Consider the following 18,194-nt stretch of genomic DNA (forward strand, 5'->3'; position numbering starts at 1 on the left):
CAATACATCATACTAAGGGCTAGGAGAAGACTGCATTAACCAATTCTCCCACAGCCTTTTCTTTTCTTTTGGTTTGTTTTTCAGTCAGCACCATCTAGGCAGAGACCTCTTCTGTTTTGTTCCTTAGTGGATTCCTAGCAACTACATGTTATAGTTTCAGTGTTGATGTCCTCAAAATTCATATACAGTGGATCCTTGGTTCACAAATGTTTCTTTTCAGGAAAAAATGGGTTCACAAACAGAAGCATTCAGCAAAATTTTGCTTCTGTTGCAGAACTCTGCATTGAATGATGAACACGACTGCAGCCATCTTCCCCAGAATCATGGAATGAACTAAGTTCAGGAAGTGAGATATCACCGTGTTGGAACCCAATACCCCATGTCATTGTATTAAGAGACTGGACTCTTAGAAGGTGATTATGTCATGAGAGCTCAAACTTCACAAATATGATTAGTGCCCTTGTAAAAGAAGCTCAAGTGAACTTATCCATGTAAAGACACTGCAACAAGGTGCTATCTATGAAGCAGAGAGCCATAACCAGACACTGAATCTGCTGGTGCCTCGATCTTGGGTTTCCTAGACTCCAGAATTGTGAGCAATAAATTATCAGTCTGAGCAGCATGAACAGCCTAAGACACTGCACAAGGCAACTAATAATTAATAATTATTGCACATGCAATTAATAAACCAAATTATTGTGTTCTACCTCTCCCTCTCAACCCTGAACCCGAGAACAGCAGTCTCCATTCTGATAGTGAACTTCAGCTGAAGAATGCCAGGCCCATAAAGGAATAAAACTCCTTAAAGAAGTTACAAAACCCCCATTTGAGGAGGTGTTCTTAGGACAAGGCATGGGTTGAGATACACATGGGGGTTGCAAACACACTGTACCCAGCCAGGTGAGGAGTGACTGCACCTTGCCCTGCAAGTTCAGGGAGCTGGATTTTCAGTTTTCCAGGTGTGAGAAAACCTTACAGACTGAGTCACATTACCCAAGCATAGAGAATGACATAACTAGAGTATGCATTTGTTGAATTACAGTAAGAAATACAATAGCCAGGTCAAGGATATAGCCCAGTGGCACCATGCCTGCTTGGCAAGCACAAGGTCCTGAGTTTGATTCCTGGTACCAAAAAAAAAAAGAAGAAGAAGAAAGAAAAGAAATACAATAGCCAAGCAGATCAAGGCACATTTTACATGGTGTGACAATAAAATTTAAGGTCAGAAGATTAGCTAGTGAATGTGCAAACAGGACAAGGGAGTTAGGTAACACCCATTCCTCTACCTACTGCATGTGTCATTACACTACTTGTCTTATATCTGAATACCAACACCTTCTCATTACCACAAAGCTGGGGCCCCTATCACAGAAAAATCATAGCTCATCTCCTGCCTCTTTCCTTTTTCTTCTTTATCTGTGCTTTAAAAATTCTAGCCCTGATCCCAGGCTCCTAGGGCAGAGAAGGTGAGCCGGTCCCAGCACCTGGAAGGAAGCTCCCCCACCACCATCCCAGGCTCCTAGGGCAGAGAAGCTCAGCCAGTCCCAGCACCTGGAAGGAAGCTCCCCTGCTGCCATCTAAAGCTCCTAGGGCAGAGAAAGTGAGCTGCATGGGTGCCAGAAGCACCACACCCCTGTGGAAATGAGAAAACACATAAACAAGCCTCAAAAACAGACTTCCAGATCACCTACAGCAACCCCAAAGGGAAACGAGATAGAACAATCTGATACTCAACCACCTGGGCTCTCTGAACTGGCAACAAAAGAGGATCTGGGAAAAATGAAATCAGAAATAATTACTCAGATAACAGCAAAGATTTTGCTCATGGTGCAAGACATGATTAATAAATCTAGAGAGGACACAGATAAAAAAAATAGAGGATCTGAGGAACATGATGGAATCCCAACACAGGAAACAAATGGAATCCATAAAACAGATACAGATTTCCACAAGATTAAAAACTCCAACAAAAGTCTGCACAACAGAATGAACCAATGTGAGGAGAGAATTTCACATATAGAAGATAAGATTGCAATTAGTGACCAGGAAAAGAAAAATTGCTTTAAAATTGTAAGGGAACATGAGAAATCAATCCAGCAGCTGCTAGATGATGCAAAGAAGAAAAACATAAGACTGATTGGAGTCAATGAAGAAAGAGGAGAGAGTACAGATAACATAAAAAAACTGTTCACAGAAGTGATGGCAGAAAACTTCCCAAGGAGGGGAAAAGAACTTGACATACAGATAAGTGAGGCATATAGGACTCCAGCTAGGCTTAATCAAAAAAAATCTACACATAGGCATATAATAGATAGGATTCCAGAAATCCAACAGAAGAACAAAATTCTACAAGCAATGAGAGGAAAGGAAACAAATCACATACAAGGGAAGGCTCATCAGAATCACAGCAGACATCTCAATGCAAACCCTCAAGGCAAGAAGAGCTCGGAGTGATGTTTTTCAAGCCCTAAAGGAAAACAGCCTCCAACCCAGATTGATGTACCCTACAAAACTATCTTTCAAAATTGATGGAGAAATAAGATACTTTCATGATAAAGAGTACCTCAGGAACTTCATGAATATCAAACTGGCACTCCAAAAAATTTTAGACAATACCCTAGGAAAAGTCAATGAGGATCACAACCCCAGGAAACCCAGCAGAATGAATCCATTGGGCGTGACAAATTAAACGCAAAGGGGGAGAATCCAACAAAAAGAAAAAGTCATGACAAGGCTTTTAAAACTTTTAACTTCATCTCCCTAATGAGTGCATAATTCAATCTTGTTATTGTACTGATTAGTATTTTTCTGATTCTAGAGTTGCACACCTTTCCTTGTGCTATACTGGCTATTTATCATCTTCTTATGTCTACATTTCAATTGGGTTGTCTATTAATGAGCTCTAAGAATTCTTTATATATTCTGCTCATAGGTTATATGCATTGTAAATATGGTCTGTTTAAGGACTATTTTTCATTTTAATGATGTCATTTAAAACTCTAAATTTTGATGGAATCTCATTTATCAATTTTTTTTCTTTTCTACATCATGTTTTTTGTATCCTAGGTAGTTCTTGCCTACCCTGAATTCATAAATATTTTCCTTTATAATTTCTTCTTAAAGTTTTATACTTTTAGGCTTTCTTATTTAGGTTCATAGATCCCTTCAAGTTATTTTCATGTATGGAAAAAAAGGGTTGAGGTTAATATTTTATACACAGATACCAGGTGTTCTAGAGCCATTTGCTGAAAACACTATCTCATCCTTGGCTCTTGAATTGAGTTTATATTCTATAAAATGCTAATGTTAAATAATCTTTCAAAACTCAATGGACCATATATGTGTGGTTCTATTTCTAGATTTTCTGTTTTATTCAAATGATCTATGTGTCTTTCCTTACACCAACACTGCCTTGATTACTGTAGCTTTAGAAGAAATCTCAAAATTAGGTACTAAACGTCTTCCAACACTGTTTTTGTTTTTGTTTTTAACTTTTCTAGGTCCTTTGTACTCCTACATAACTTTTAAATTTCAATATCCAATTCTTCATTTATAGCAAGTATACACAGACCTGAATTTTTATATATACCTTGTGTTTTCTAATCCTGCTAAATTCAAGTACAAGTTCTAGGGGCTCCTAGAGATTTCTTAGTATTTTCTCTGTAGATGATCATTTCATCTACATATAAAGATTTTGCTTCTGCCATGCCAATCCTATCCTATTTGTCTCATTTTATTGCCAGACTATTTTAGTGGGGACTAGGTTTCAAAGTTTAATGGACAGATAAAGAGTAAGCATATCTGTCCTTGTTCCCCACCTTAAGGAGAAAGCATTGTATCTTCTCCATTCATATAAGGCGTTCTCACTGGTAGTATGGAGTACATATCTTTAATCTGTTGAGAAGTTTCTGTTCTACTTCTAGTCTCCTGATAGCTTTTACCATGAACAGCTGTAGAATTTAGTCCAATACTTTTTCTCCAACTAGTGACAGGATCATATGGCTTTTTCCTTTCCTCTGTTAAAATGATGACTTTTGGGGGTGGATCTTCCAATGCTGAACCAACACTGCCATCCCTATAACAAAACCACTTTCTTCATACTGCCAGATCTGACTAATAGTTTGTTTTGTTAAACAAATTTCTATCTATGTTCATACTTTTTTCTTCTATTATCTTTATCCAGTTTTAGGATTAGCACAATGTTGAGTTCCTAAAATGAGGGGAGAAGTGTTCCTTCTTTTTTCTGCTTTAATTGTTTGATATAATTTACCAGTTAAAATGTATATGAGCCTGCTGTTGTCATATAGGTAGGTTTTCAAGCTAGGAATATACTTTCTTTAATAGGTGCTATTCAAATTTTATATTTCCTCCAGAGTTAGTTTCATTAATTTGTCTTCCAAGGTACTTCTTAGAAGGTGTCAAATTTATTTCAAAACAGATTTTTGTAATATGCTTTCTATATCCTTTTAAATTCTGTAAAATCTGTGGTAATGTCTCCTAGATCTTAATATTATAATTTAAAAAATGTATAACTGATATTGTGTAACAGGAAGAAAAGGTCTAAAAGAGCATGGGAATTGGGAGGGGTAGGGGAAGCCAAAAAAGGGAAAGGAAAAAATATGAGAAGAGGAAAAAAATGGAAACAAGGCCTTTGCAAATAGGGAAGGGTGGAGGGGGTGAAGGGAGGGCAAGGGAAGGGGAAAAAAAATAAGAACCAAGATACATCATGTAATGGTACAAGATCCCAATGATCAATGTAACTGTATTTTATACCTAAAATGTACCAATAAAGTTAATGGGGGTAAAAAAAAGGATAATAAATTTAACCTGTACAAAAAAAAAATTCTAGGCCTGTTGAGGGCACAAGTAGAATTCCAAACCAACAACTAATTCTATTACAGTCAGGCTTTCCAGGTTTCCAGGACAGTTTATTTTTGCTTTATTCCTGAGCCTTCAGTAAGAGCATGTTTAAAATAACTAAAGCCAAAGAACCAGCCACCAAAAAGTAATGCTTCATTTTGAAATATCACTTCAAAGCCATCAGGAGGGCTATTTTTAAAGATCAGAAAAAAACAAGTGCTAGCAAGGATGTGGGCAAATAAATGAATCTTGGGATGCATGGTAAAACAACCATGGAAGACAGAATAGGTGATCTTCAACTTAAACACAGAATTACTATGTGATCCAGCAACTCCACTTCAGAAAAGGATCAAAAAGAACCAAAAGCAGGGCCTCAAAAAGATACTTGTACACCCATATAATAGCACCATTATTACAATAGTCAAAAAGTAGAAACAACCCAAGTGTGCACGTATGATGAATGGAAAAAAAATGTGTTATATAAATCCAGTGGAATATTATTAATCCTTAGAAAAGAATGAAATTCTGAAACATGTATAAAGTTTGAAAACATTATGCTAAGTGATATAAGCCAGAAACAAAGGGGCTGATATTACATGGTTCCACTTATATGAGGTTAACTGGACTAGTCAGATTCTTAGAGGTATAAAGTCGAATAGTGGTACGAGGGGTTGAGGGTTATGGGGGAAAGGGAAGTTATTGTTTAATACATACAAAGTTTCAGTTTGAGGTAATGAAAAAGTTCTGGAAATCTATCTAGCCTGTGAGGAACACCCTTCTCAACCAGGAGAGTCAAGAAAAGATGGAGACTGTCTGTGTTGAAAACACATGACTGCTTTCCAAATTCTACTTTTTATAAGCCCCACCTTCTGTTGTCCCTCAATGTCATTAGCCCAGCTCATTTCAGCAGCACTCTGTTACAAATTATTCCAAACCTCATTGTGTATAAATACCACATTTTCTTTATCCATTCATCTGTTGATGGGCATATACACTTTCCAAGATTTAGCTATTATAAATGGTGCTGCTATAAACATGGGCATTCTTGTATCCTTATAATATGATGGCTTTAACTCTTTTGGTAAGATACCTAGAAGGGGGATAGCTAGGTTAAACAGAATTTCTATTTTTAACGTTTTGAGAAATCTCCACTCTGATTTCCATAGTGGTTATAGTAGTTTACATTCCCACCAAAATGTAGAAAGGTTACTTTTTCATCCATTTCCTTACAGTATTCTCCCATAAAGAAAAATAAACTTGAGGCATTCATAAGCTAACAGATGCAACTGGAGAACATAATGTTAAATTAAATAAGTCAGACACAAGGTTAAATATCTCATGGTTTCTCTTACATGAGTAAGATCTATATCTATATCCATAGTAAAATAGTAGATAAATAGGAAATAGCGAGAAGTTCAAATAACTCCCCAAATTATCTATTCTGTTATTTCAAAACTATTTTAAAATAGATGCTAATTTGTTCCATTTACACCATTAGTTTCTTTTTTTCATTAAAAAAAAGTTTTGTCCTTTTATTTATTTCTTCTTTGTAAGAGATTCTTTTAGTTTATGACTTGTATTGGGAGTAACATTTTGACCATTCTTATCATGATTCATAGTATATTAACCATTGTTATTCTCTTATTATTTTGCTATGAAATTTTGTTTTATTTCTTCATAGAAGAGTGTTTTTAAAATTTTCTTTTTAAATATCTACTTGTATTACCTTAAAATCAGGAAAAAATAATTTTAATTACTGTAAGCTCTTAGGTCCTTTTCAGGGGCAACATTTTAAAAGTTAGTGGCTTCCTAATGCCAAAGAGGAAGCACCTTTATCTTACTAAACTGGCCTACTTGCTGGGAATGTTTTCTGGAGACCAGCTGGATTTTGCAGACCTGGGTTGACAACAATTTTATTTTGTCAAGTAAGGAAAATTTTTAAAAAACAACTCTCATTAAAAGTTATCATTTCATAGCTTAAAAAGTCATCTTAAGCATCCTGCAAGTGGGACAGATACATTTCACAATAAAGGCCGTTGTCTCCCAGACAGGTGAGCTGCAGGCTGAGATCAGTATCATCACAACATCCAGACACTTCTTTGTAGGTTTGCACTACACTGCCTCTGCCTGCTACATTCACATGGTAGTTACTGTCTCAGCTGAAATACTCATCTCCTCTGAAAGTAAAAGAAAAGGACTGAAAGGGGCACTGTGACATTCACTCTAGACCTACTATTCTGTAACCAAGTTCCTTTCCATGTATCCCTAACTCAATATGTGTATCTTTTGTATAAATTATGGGTGTGTACTTGTGGACATATGTGCACATGCACATGAGTCTATATAGATAGATTTTTTTGGAGACAGAATTTTGCTATGTACCCCAGGCTGGCTTAGAACCCACAGAGATCCTCCTGTAATTACAGGTTTGCACCAACATACCCAGCTATAGACAGACAGACAGACAGGGTGTGTTGTGGGTTGAACTGTGTTCCCTTCATATAGTACTACAGAAGCCCTAACTCTTCCTTGGAATGTGGCCACACTGTACTTGGAGAAAGGGCTGATTAAGTTGAAATGAGGCCATTAGGGTGGCCCTGACCCAATCTGACTGATATCTTTATAAGAGATTAGGACACAGAGAGAGGCACTGGGATGTGTGCACAAAGGGACAATCGTGTGTAAACAGCAAAAATGTGGCCATGTGCAAGGTGCAGCTTGGAACACAGCCTCCCCTCAGAGGAAACCAGCCCTGCCAGCAACTTGATCTTGAACTTCCAGTCCCCAGAACTCTGAGAAAATTAATTTCTGTTAAGTGGTATTTTGTCATGACAGGGCCAGTAAATTTATATAGGTGCTGAAATTAATTGTGGGAAAACAATGTTCACTTTAATGAGTTACACTGCAATGAGAAATTAAACTGTCATTTTGCTGAATTAGAAAGTCCACTAAAACTGATGCTATCCAAACCACTCTTGCTGTGACTAAACAACAAATACATTTTCGAAAACCACTTTCAAAATGTCATTAATCCATCTCACTAGATTCCATCTTCAACAAATGCATTTATTAAGTTCTCATAAGCATTCCCTTTAAGGAGAAAGGGCACTGGTTTTGAACATGCTAAAATCAGTATGAGTCAATTCTGATCAACAAGAGTATTTTAAACACTATGAGCTTAACTAAGAAAGATTTAATAGAGACAAAAATTGGCCTATGCCCTCCAAGAATTCAGGCTTATATTTGGATCCACTCTCTCCCCCGTTTAACTTCACCCTATCCAAAACACACACACCCACACACATACACATGGGAGTGGCTAAGGGACAACACAAAAGTATGATGATATAAACAACAGTTGCAGTGGGGTCATTAAGAAATAGGGGTTTGTTTCAGTACAAGAGCTTGGGCTAGGCACCCTCAAAGATGGTTCTCTGAGGCTGTGCTTGCCCACCCTCTTCTGTCTGCCATATTGGACTTTTGCCTCCCTTCTCTCCAGATCCTGCCTTCCTTTGAGGGTAGAAGTCAGTCACCACCTCCTCCATGGAGTCTGATTCAGCTATTTGAGCCCACGAAGACCTCTCTCTTCTCTCAAATCCCAGGACACAGATTACTTGAATCCCTCATTTTAATAACAAGACAGAATAAATCAGACTCCCTAAAGATCAGATTGTCTCTCACTGAACTTGCATACTGATTTATACAGGTGCTATTCTAAAACAACATGGCCAGAGAATAAAACTTTAAAATTAGACCATCATACTATTAAGGAATTTGCTATACTTTAAATTTTAACTAGTGGAGTTTTTGAAACACGTAACACAATAAGACCTTGGAGAATAAGACCAGCCATATCTTAAAGCACTTTGAGGATGGTTTTCCATAAAAACCTATTTTGTTCTGTCTCTAAGAAGCATACACCATTCTTGGTAGCCCTGGGCTCAATCATTCTTTTGACAAGCAAAAGAAAGGAGGGGGGAAAAGAAAAGAAAAAGAGAGAGGGACTGGTCTGCCCATCTCTGTTCCACAGAAATGTAAATTAAAGCACTGACTTATTTGACAGATTGAGATGAGCAACAGGCAGGAAACCTCAAATTTCTAATGGTCGTCTTGTCCTCCTTGGTCTGGGGTTCTGAAACCAGGATGCTCGTCTTTCTGATTTCTCCTCCTAGCCACCCACAGACCCCTCAGCAAGATGGCTGATGACAAAGAACTGGGCTGGCTGGAGCAGGCAAACTAGGGTCCTCCACTTACAGGGAGGGCCCAGCCAGAAGAGAGTTAGGGGACATGGTAATGCAGGGAGCTGAAAGCAGGTTCCTCACCTTGCTTATGTCAGAGGGTGCCAAATAGAACCCCAAGTCTTCAAACATACTTGGTTCATCTTCCTGATGCATCAATTTTACAGGTAAACCTAGAGGATTACTATCTATGTTAAATTAATAGTAGAGATATGTGACAGAATAGACTACAAATATTAAGTGAACATTCACAATAAACACATATTGTACTTGGTTCTCGCACCCCTAGCCTCTGCTTTAGACTCCCAGGAATATAGGTTAACTTTCTTTTCCCATTGGGCTAATTTAGTAGATATTTTAAAGCACTAGTTGGAATATAATGTAAGTTTATATGATATAATTTCTAGATTTTCATCTTAAATTTCTGTTCCCCGCTTCCTTCTTCTTTTCTGTCAACCAAAATACAGCTATATTTTCTGAAGAATGTAAACAAAGGCTTGTAGAAAGACAGGTAAAGTTTACAACCATGGCCTCTCACTCATCTCCTCTATTTTCCTTCTTGATTCTCCAGGCCAGCGGGGTCCCAACCCACTCACTGGTCCATGGCCTTTTAGGAACTGGGCCACACAATAGGAGATGAGTGGGAGTGGAGCTGGCCAAGATCTGCACTCACAGCCTGTGCCCATCACCTGCATCACTGCCGGGGCTCCACCTCCAGTCAGCTCAGGGACTCCATTAGATTCTCCCAGGACAGTGGTGGCAAACCTATGGCACCCATGTTATTTGTTTTTCTTTTAAGACAAAAAATGTTAATGTATGAGTTGTTTTTGCTAAACTAAAACCTCGGTACTCAAGTTTAATTGCAGTGTTGGCAGTTTGCGATAAACAAGTGGGTTTGGGGTTGCAGTTGGGGCACTCATTTATGAAAGGTTTGCCATCACTGTCCTAGGACCTCGAACCCTAATATGAACTGCGCAAGCATACAAATCATCAAAAAACCTCCACCTTTACCTCCATCCGTGGGAAAACTGTCTTCCATGAAGCTGCTTCTTAGCATCAAAAAGGTTGGTGACCAACCAGGAAACTCACAACAAGCCCTTAGGATGCACCACCCTTGGCCAATCTGCCTTCTCCCAACTGTTGTTTTTGCTGTTACCAAGGACATGTGTGAGGAAAACAAATGCCCCTTTGAGGAGAATAATTATTTGGCGCTTATAAATTATCCTCACTTGAAGGCTTATGAAGTTTTATTAATATTCTCTAGTTGGGCAAAATTACACAGGTCTTGATAACAGAAACATGGGCAACAAACTTAGATTTTTAATTTTCACAATTATAGTATCTTATAAAGAATTCTCAATTTCTGCTTTTTTACCTCACATCTCAACAATATTATGGTGGATTGGGAAATCATGTTTGTGAAGAAAAAGAAGTAAAAACACATACTTTCCCCTCTTTCAGACATCAGTAAGCACTTTTCACACACCAGTGGAAATAAAAAAAGTTATTTTGCTTCCAAACATAAGTCAAAAACCACATGACCATCTTATCTGGAAGTTGGTCTCCAAAATAATAAAAACTTGAACATGCCCTGCTCCTTAAAAAAAGAAAAAAAAATTTCCCTGCTTGCTACGCTGATATCTGAATGTAATTCATGAGCTTTGGGAAAATGAAATCATGCAATAAAGTTCAACCATGAACAAAAGGCTAATGTACACTTGAGGTGCTGGTAATTTTGTGGGGTATTCTCCATTAAGTACTTAGGCGATTTTATTTGAACCAGTCTTCTGAAGAAGTACTCCTTTGCACACCAGGAAATGTTTTCTTTTCTAACCACTTCTGCCTCTGAATCTTTCTCAGAAGTAACTATAACATGAGGCAAATAACTTCCACTCTTTACTAATTTAATCCAACCATACAAAACTAGACCATTCTCTAAACTGGCATAGCTTTCAGGGTCTGATCAAAGTTCTATTTTACTTTTGTTTTCTATCATCTTCTCAAAGGTATCCCAGGGATTTATACACAGGAATACTGGGGCAGATTCCATAACTCTTCTATTTATACAATCACTTCAGAGTCCAAGAAGAATTAAAATGTCCAGTTCTAGACAAAAAGGACCTGACCTGGCTATAAAATGACTTCTGCCCACTTCCAGTTGCCTCCTGCAGGGAGTGGGGGAAGGCTGGCCTCCTTCTTCTTCACCATTCGCTTTCCTGCTGGCCAGTTTCTCACCCCTCCAAGATCAGGGCAGGAAACAGAACCACATTCACTGTCTTCACACACTCCTCTAAGTGTCTGAGTGACATTCACCTTTCTTCTGATGGCTTCTCATTCCTTCTTCTGCCTCTGAATTTCGAGAAACCAGCGGCTGGAGTGTCCACACTTTTAACTAGCTCTCCTTCCTATGTGGCCCCATCTGGGCCTCCAGCTACTCCTCAGTCATCCTTTGCCTGTCAAACTTAGGAAAAGCAGGTGATCCAGCTGTCCAAGTCACCTAATGAGCCTCAAATACAGGCAGGAAATGCATGTACACCTCAATTCATGATCCTTTATCCCTATCACTAGCACGAGGCTTATGATAAAGTGCCAACAGATTTCTCTTAAGACATCTTCCCAACAACATCTTTCCTCTCAATCCTCATGCCCCACCCTCCACAGTACTAAAGATTGAAACCTGCCTTTGCATGCTACCCTCTACCACTGAGCAACATCCTCAGCCTAATCCCTCAGATTCTTGAAGTGGCTAGTAGATTCGCAAGTTTCCAAAATGTTCTCAAATATCTATGCTGACATTTCTACTCAGTAGCCTAGCACTTTCCTTTGGAAATCCACAGAACTTGAAAGTATTCCTTAGTCAAAACTTTAATTTACTACCCTATTTTATCACACACACATGCACAAATGTTTAGGATAGACTGTTAACTTCCAATTGAAGTTCATTTTTACTCCTATTTCTAATAAAAATTTGAACATTCTGAGGGTACTCAGGGTCATCAAATCCAACACATATACACACTCAGTGGTGAGTCTTACCTCGCCACAGTTTTAAAGATCACTCATCACTGGCTTGACTTCTGGTCCTAATTCTACTACTGGAAACAAACCTACTTCCTGCTCTTCAGCTATCTACACTGGTTTCCAGAACCTGGCCAAGATTCCTCTCTGCCAGTTTAATGCTCCTTATTCTCCTTCTGGCCTAATTCCAGACCCTTGTTTTCCAGGCCACTTTAACCTGGATAGCCTGAAGGTGGTCCCTGTCCTTTATAAATGTGGGGCCCAGAATGAAATAAGGACTAGAGTGGACTCTGGGTTCTTTTGATCCAAACAGCACAGGCAGGAAGCAGATGGTTGTGGCCAGGCCCCAGGTTCTAATTTCAGCTCTACTATTTATTAGCTATGTGACTACAGGAAAGTTATTTCATTTCTTTTTCCCTTAGTTTCTTCATCTATTAAATGGGAACAGTGATACTCACATTCCCTACTTATAGGGTTGTCACAGGGGCTGATTTAAAGTTGTAAACACTCATGACTATGCCTGACTACCAACAAGATCAATGCAAATGTCTGCAAGGAAAGGCGCAACCTTATCAATGAAATCTGCAGTGGCTCCTGAGTTCACTTCACACAACGGTTCATTCAGAGCTGGTGGGCTACTGAAACTCTAGGTTTTTTCTTTCACATGAGCTGCTTCTCTGTGGGGCTGCTTTATCTTTTGCTGTTTAAATTAATTCTTTGAGGTATAATAGATAATGTGCAATAGGAAGAAAGGGGGCAAAGGGGAAGGGAAGTGGGAGGGGTAGGGGAAAGGAAAGAAGGGAATGGAATTAATATGAGAAAATTTAAAAAATGGAAACAAAGTCTTTGTAAATAAGGAGGGATGGAGGGGTTGAAGGGAGAGCAGGGGAATGGGGAAAAAATAAAAACCAAGAGAGATTATGTACGGGTGAAAATTTCCAATGATGAATGTCATTATATTATATACCTAAAATGTACCAATAAAATTAATTTTTAAAAATAAATTAATTAATTAACTCTTTGAACCTTAGTGCAGAAATAGAGCTTTAACCCCACTGTGAGCCCACTACTCCTGTATTATATTCTCTTGTCTGGATATAATAATATGGGTCTCATAGATTATCCTCCCAGATTTCTAGTTGCTGTAACTCTGCTCTATGTCCCTTCTATGTCTTTATTTTGGTGAGTGACACAAAATACAAGTGACAAAGACAGAGCCTTATTTTATTCCACCCTTTCCCCTCCTTACCAAGAAACTGTCTAAAATGTTTCTGCAAAGGCCAGACACACTTAACATTGTCTACTAATGGGAGGGGTCAGCAACTATAATTTATCTTCGGGTCTCTGGTTTGGGGAACCTCCCTTGGTAAAATGGAAGTAACCAAAGGAGACTGCATTAGAAACACTTAACCAAAGTATTGTCATCCTAAAGTCATGAGAAACTCAAAAGGAAAGAATTCAGAGAAGAATTCTCATTGGTGAAATATATCAGCATCTGGCGGTCCACAGAAATATGGAGAAAGAAATTTACTCCTTGCAAAGGTCCTGATAATGGCATTTGCAAGGTAGAAAACTACACCTACTGTAACCTGGGGTTAGTCTTGGAGTCTGAATGGGGACAGCCAAGGCTAGGTGTGCAGAGGCAGCAGGATAGACAACAGACACGTGGAGTTCACAAAGCAATGCTTACCGTCACTCATTCAATGTACTCTGATATTTCCTACTAAGTTTTATGTTTTAAAACATGACTCACTAGACTGGTATCATTACCCTAATGAGTCATAACTCACATCTGAGGAACAGTAGATACAGCATGCCCCAATCTATAGCCCAGTAGATTGCAAGAAAGAGGAAAGAAGTTAGTCTGGAAAAAATCATTGTAAGTGCTTTCTTGGCTCGTTTTGAGCTTTCGTTGTAATGAATTTGTTCTCAAACATTGCCAGGACTCAATGTTTCTCTCTTTTGAAAAGTCTTCTAGCTCAGCTCTCAATTCTCCTGGCTCAGTTCTCATCTCTCACACCTGTACAAAGATGACTATAAAGGCTTTCACTGCTTTGGGATGCCTGTCACCAGGACCACCATCTAGTCCAGTTTCAAGCTTCAAGATCTTCTTACAAATGTTGAGACAACCTTTCTCACTTTTGAAAGGAAAGGCTCTACCTATTCCTGTCCCTCCCCTGTTAATATCTTCTTGTCTACCATATCACCCAGTAATCTTCCTCATCAGAACAAAATTCTCTGAGGGCATGCAGCTTCCAGTAGCCCCTCACCCCTACTTGCCGCCTCAGGCCTCTCTGCAGCACCTGCTCTTGGTGATGTACCCTACCCACCTGATATACAGACTAGATTAGGCCAGACTCACAGTCCTAATTTCCAGAACCCTTCTCCCACTGTTAACCGGGGAAGTCAACTGGAAAAATCTATTTAATATCTCAACCTCATTTTCTTCACTTGCACACTGGAAATACTGCTGCTTACTTTTGGGGTTTTCATAAGAATTAACATATGTATGAAAGTTCCTATCTTCCCTGGAGTGGCATGGCAACTTTCCTCCTTTTGCTTTCAAAACATCATTGTTTTATTGTTGTCAGATTTAATCGAGTGTCATAATCGGAGAGCCTGTGTCATCTGAAATGCTGTGGAAATCACAAGACTGAAAAATAGGTTTCCAATGAGGCTACTTTGAGAAGGCCTTCCTCAAATCATTACACAGAAAGGGAGGATGAAACCACAGTTTCCCTCTCATCAGCATGATGATCCACACAGGGTCACCCCAAATAACAGAACTGTCACTCCAGGGTTCACTGGGAAAACCCTACCCACCGACGGGGCGCGTGCCTGGGCCAAGGACAACGCATTTCACTGGCGGCGCAGAGTCCCCCAGCCCAAGAGGGAGCTAAGCGCCAAGGCACCGCGGGCACACGCAGACCCCTGTGGCCGGGAAAGTTTTCTCACCTGAAGGGGAGGGTGGCGGAGGAAGCCCACCTTTGGCCAGACGCCTTAGCTTCCAGCTCTTTCGGAAGCTCTCCGGCAGGACCCACGCACACCTGCAAGCTGCAGGAAGGTTTTAAACTGGGGTTCTCTATCTTCCTACACTCTTCCCCGGGTACCTTCCAAACCCTGTTCCTGCCCTCCCACCCCATTCTCCACTCCACCCTTCACCCGCCAAACTGAAAAAAAAACCCACTTCCTTGGCCGGAACCGTACGCACCCCGCGCCCCGGCTTTGCTTGGCCCGGGCGCCCCGCCCCGCCCCGGGGTTACCGGCTGGCGCACCGTGACTCGGCCACCGAGGGCTCGGTCGTGTCACAGCTCCTCCGACGTGCGGTAGCCGCGTCTGCTGCCGCTGCCTGCAGTGGACGAGTCGCGTACAGCGCCGCGGTGCTGCGGAGACGCGCGCTCCCGACAGGAGGCGGAGGCGGCGCCGGGCGCGGGACGCAGAGCAGGGACTGTAGCGCCGGAGACTCCTCCCAACCCACCTCGGACACCGAGCCACGAGCAGGAGAGCCAGAACCCTTATCTGCCCATGCAGAACCTTTGTTTGCCCACGCTGTCCTTTGAATTTGGATCAGAACCTGCTACAAAGGAAAGGAAAAAGGACCGGAATTTTTTTGCTCTCCCTGCCTTTGCTGTGGGTTGGGTTGCTCAAGCCAACTTTGGGCTCAGGGAGAAGGAATGGAGCAGCGTGATTTGAGCCTCCTAAAAATCCTCAGCATTGGGTTCAAGTTCAGTAAGGCCTGCGTCCTCCACAGCGTGCTGCTTAACATGGCAGCTCAATTTCTGGGCCTACCTCTGCCCACAGACGCAGGTGCCAATGGTCACTCAAATGTCCTTTAAGCAGGGGACCAAAGGGATGCGACTGGGCTGGGGTAGTTTCAAATTAACAGCCTTCGCTGGATCCTTCTACCTTCCAGCAAATATTTTATTGAGACCATATTCCTTGCCAGACACTAGGCACTAGGGGGTACAGCTTGCTAGAACTTATATTCACATACATAAAATGTGAAATGTTTAAGATAATTTTAAAGTGCTGTGGACCAAAAGCAGAAAAACAAAACAAAACAAAAATGGAGGAAATGGATGTTTGGTGAGGGGCAGTTTTAAATAGAGTGGTTGGAGATACCTTCACAGTAGAATAAGAACACAAGGAAATGAGAGAGCAAATCAGGCTAGTGTCTGGAGTGAGAGCTCTTGCTGTGTGCTGGCACTGAGATGTTTACTATTTAGATATGCCAGATAAAGCGGTTAGTAGTCCCAGTTAGGTCTCCTTAGTAATTGAGGGAGTTAATCTCCAAGCACAGAAGCCTGGTACCCCAACTACTAGTTTAATTACAGCCATTCTGCCAGGGGGGAGGGTGGGATGCAACCATGAAGCACATGTGCAGGCTGGTGGTGCCAGAAGAGATATCGTTCCTGGAAATGACATCTGAGTCACTGATTCTTGTAAAGTAGCTTCATTGTCGCGTATAAAGTGAAATATTTTGGAAACCATCTTCATAGCATATGTATATATGCTACACATGCCTCATCTATAGCCAATTGAATTCTAAATGACAGAATTTGCCCATCTGTGATCAGAGTTGCTAATAGTTTCTGAGTCTCTGGCTCATTGCAAGTTGCATGTTCCTGTTGTTCCTGTTCATGGCGAAGCAATCCATCACCCATGCAGCAGAGCTGCATGTCATCAGCATCTGGTGAAAGTGTTCAGAGAGCACAGGGACAGAACTGCTGCTGCTGAGAGGCAGCAGTGCACACAGACCAGTCTCCACACTTGCTGTCAGGTTTAGGGGGCCTTGTTCTAGTCAGAGTATCAAAGGGTCATGAGACTGAGAGCCAGGGCCCATTGTCCTGTGTAAAAAGATGTGGGTTGCTCATCTTTAGTTTCAGAAGCCAAAGCTGTAGCACCAGGGAACATCATCAATAAGATAGCAGAGCTACCACGTCTCTGCTAGGTATCTCTGCCTTTCCCTGGCTACATTTCCTTCTCCATTACTCCAAGGGCAACAATACCTTTCTAACTTTCCCTCAAGGTGTACCTCAGATACCACTTCCTCCAAGAGGCCTTCCTCACTGCCCAGCTACGAAGAAGCTCTTGACCTACAACCTGATACCTCTCCTACGGCATCTGTCTTTTTCTACTTTAGAGTGGCATATATACTTTAACTCTCCCTAGGCCTACTTTATTTTGTTCCTCTGCAGGTTCCAGCATAATATCTTGCATCCTAAAGGCACATACTAATCTGTAGGAACTCAAATTCATTGTCTTTTAATTTTGTCCTTGCATTCCGGAATAACTTTCCAGCTCACAGAAATCTATTGACAAGACTCAGTTGTATGTTGCTATAGATGCTTATTAATATAAGTTGGCAAACAGTTTGCCTTGTGGTAAATTATATTTTCCCTATTTGAAGATTGGAAAATTTGGGATTTAATAGTAATTTCCTTAAGATTACAATACTAACATTTGATGGAGTTAAGATTTAAACTCAGGACTATTTGACTTCAAAATGTATGCTCTTCACCACAAGCTCATACTTTACCTCATTCAGTCATTCCTTCAGGAACTCCTTTGACCTTTTGACATTTACAGATACTATGCTCAGCTCTGTATCAAGCATCAGGAAATTTTTAATCATTAAAACACTGTTCTTTCTCCTCAGAATTGCTCATTATCTAATAAAAGGGACAGGCAAGTAAAGAAACAAAATTTAATGTTATGATCCTTATAAAAGGAGATTCACAGAGACCTAAAGGTGCTCTTTCTTTCACCTTTGGTAATGGGAAGTGGTTGATGACAGTAAGGATTCACTAAGTAGATAGAATATGTGATTTTAATTTTGAAGATATACAGTAATTTGTTACAATGGTAATGAAGTTCTTGCATTGCATACAGAAGAAAGAGCATGTGCAATCCTGCAGGCGTGAAGAGTGAAACACATGCAGAGGATGGCTACACTAATTCAGGAGGACTGCAGCATGGTAAGGGTGCCAGGGTGAGGCTGGAGAAATTGTCAGGGTCAAATCACAAGGGGTCCATAGAGTAGCTTCATGGGGTCCACTGTCCCCTGTAAATGCATAA

At 40.4% G+C, this 18,194-nt stretch overlaps 1 protein-coding gene across 4 annotated transcripts in view; it reads right to left on the reverse strand.

The window, feature by feature from the left end:
- Positions 1 to 15,511, reverse strand: part of Mrap2 (melanocortin 2 receptor accessory protein 2) — a 68,147-nt gene extending 52,636 nt beyond the window's left edge. The window contains exons 1-2 of one of the 4 annotated variants that reach the window (XM_004860251.4): positions 15,392 to 15,511; positions 15,072 to 15,170 (exon numbers count right to left, since the gene is read on the reverse strand). The gene's annotated coding sequence lies outside the window, so the exon portion shown is untranslated. Of the gene's footprint in view, positions 1 to 15,071; positions 15,171 to 15,391 lie in introns of those variants that run through there. The other 3 variants (XM_021240733.2, XM_087188079.1, XM_021240732.2) reach the window with 3 other exon arrangements.
- Between the last annotated feature and the right edge of the window lie 2,683 nt (positions 15,512 to 18,194).

This window comes from Heterocephalus glaber, unplaced genomic scaffold (genome assembly GCF_053883595.1).
Source record: "Heterocephalus glaber isolate CG9 unplaced genomic scaffold, H.glaber_assembly_v1.0 deba00001523, whole genome shotgun sequence".
NCBI lineage: Eukaryota > Metazoa > Chordata > Mammalia > Rodentia > Bathyergidae > Heterocephalus > Heterocephalus glaber.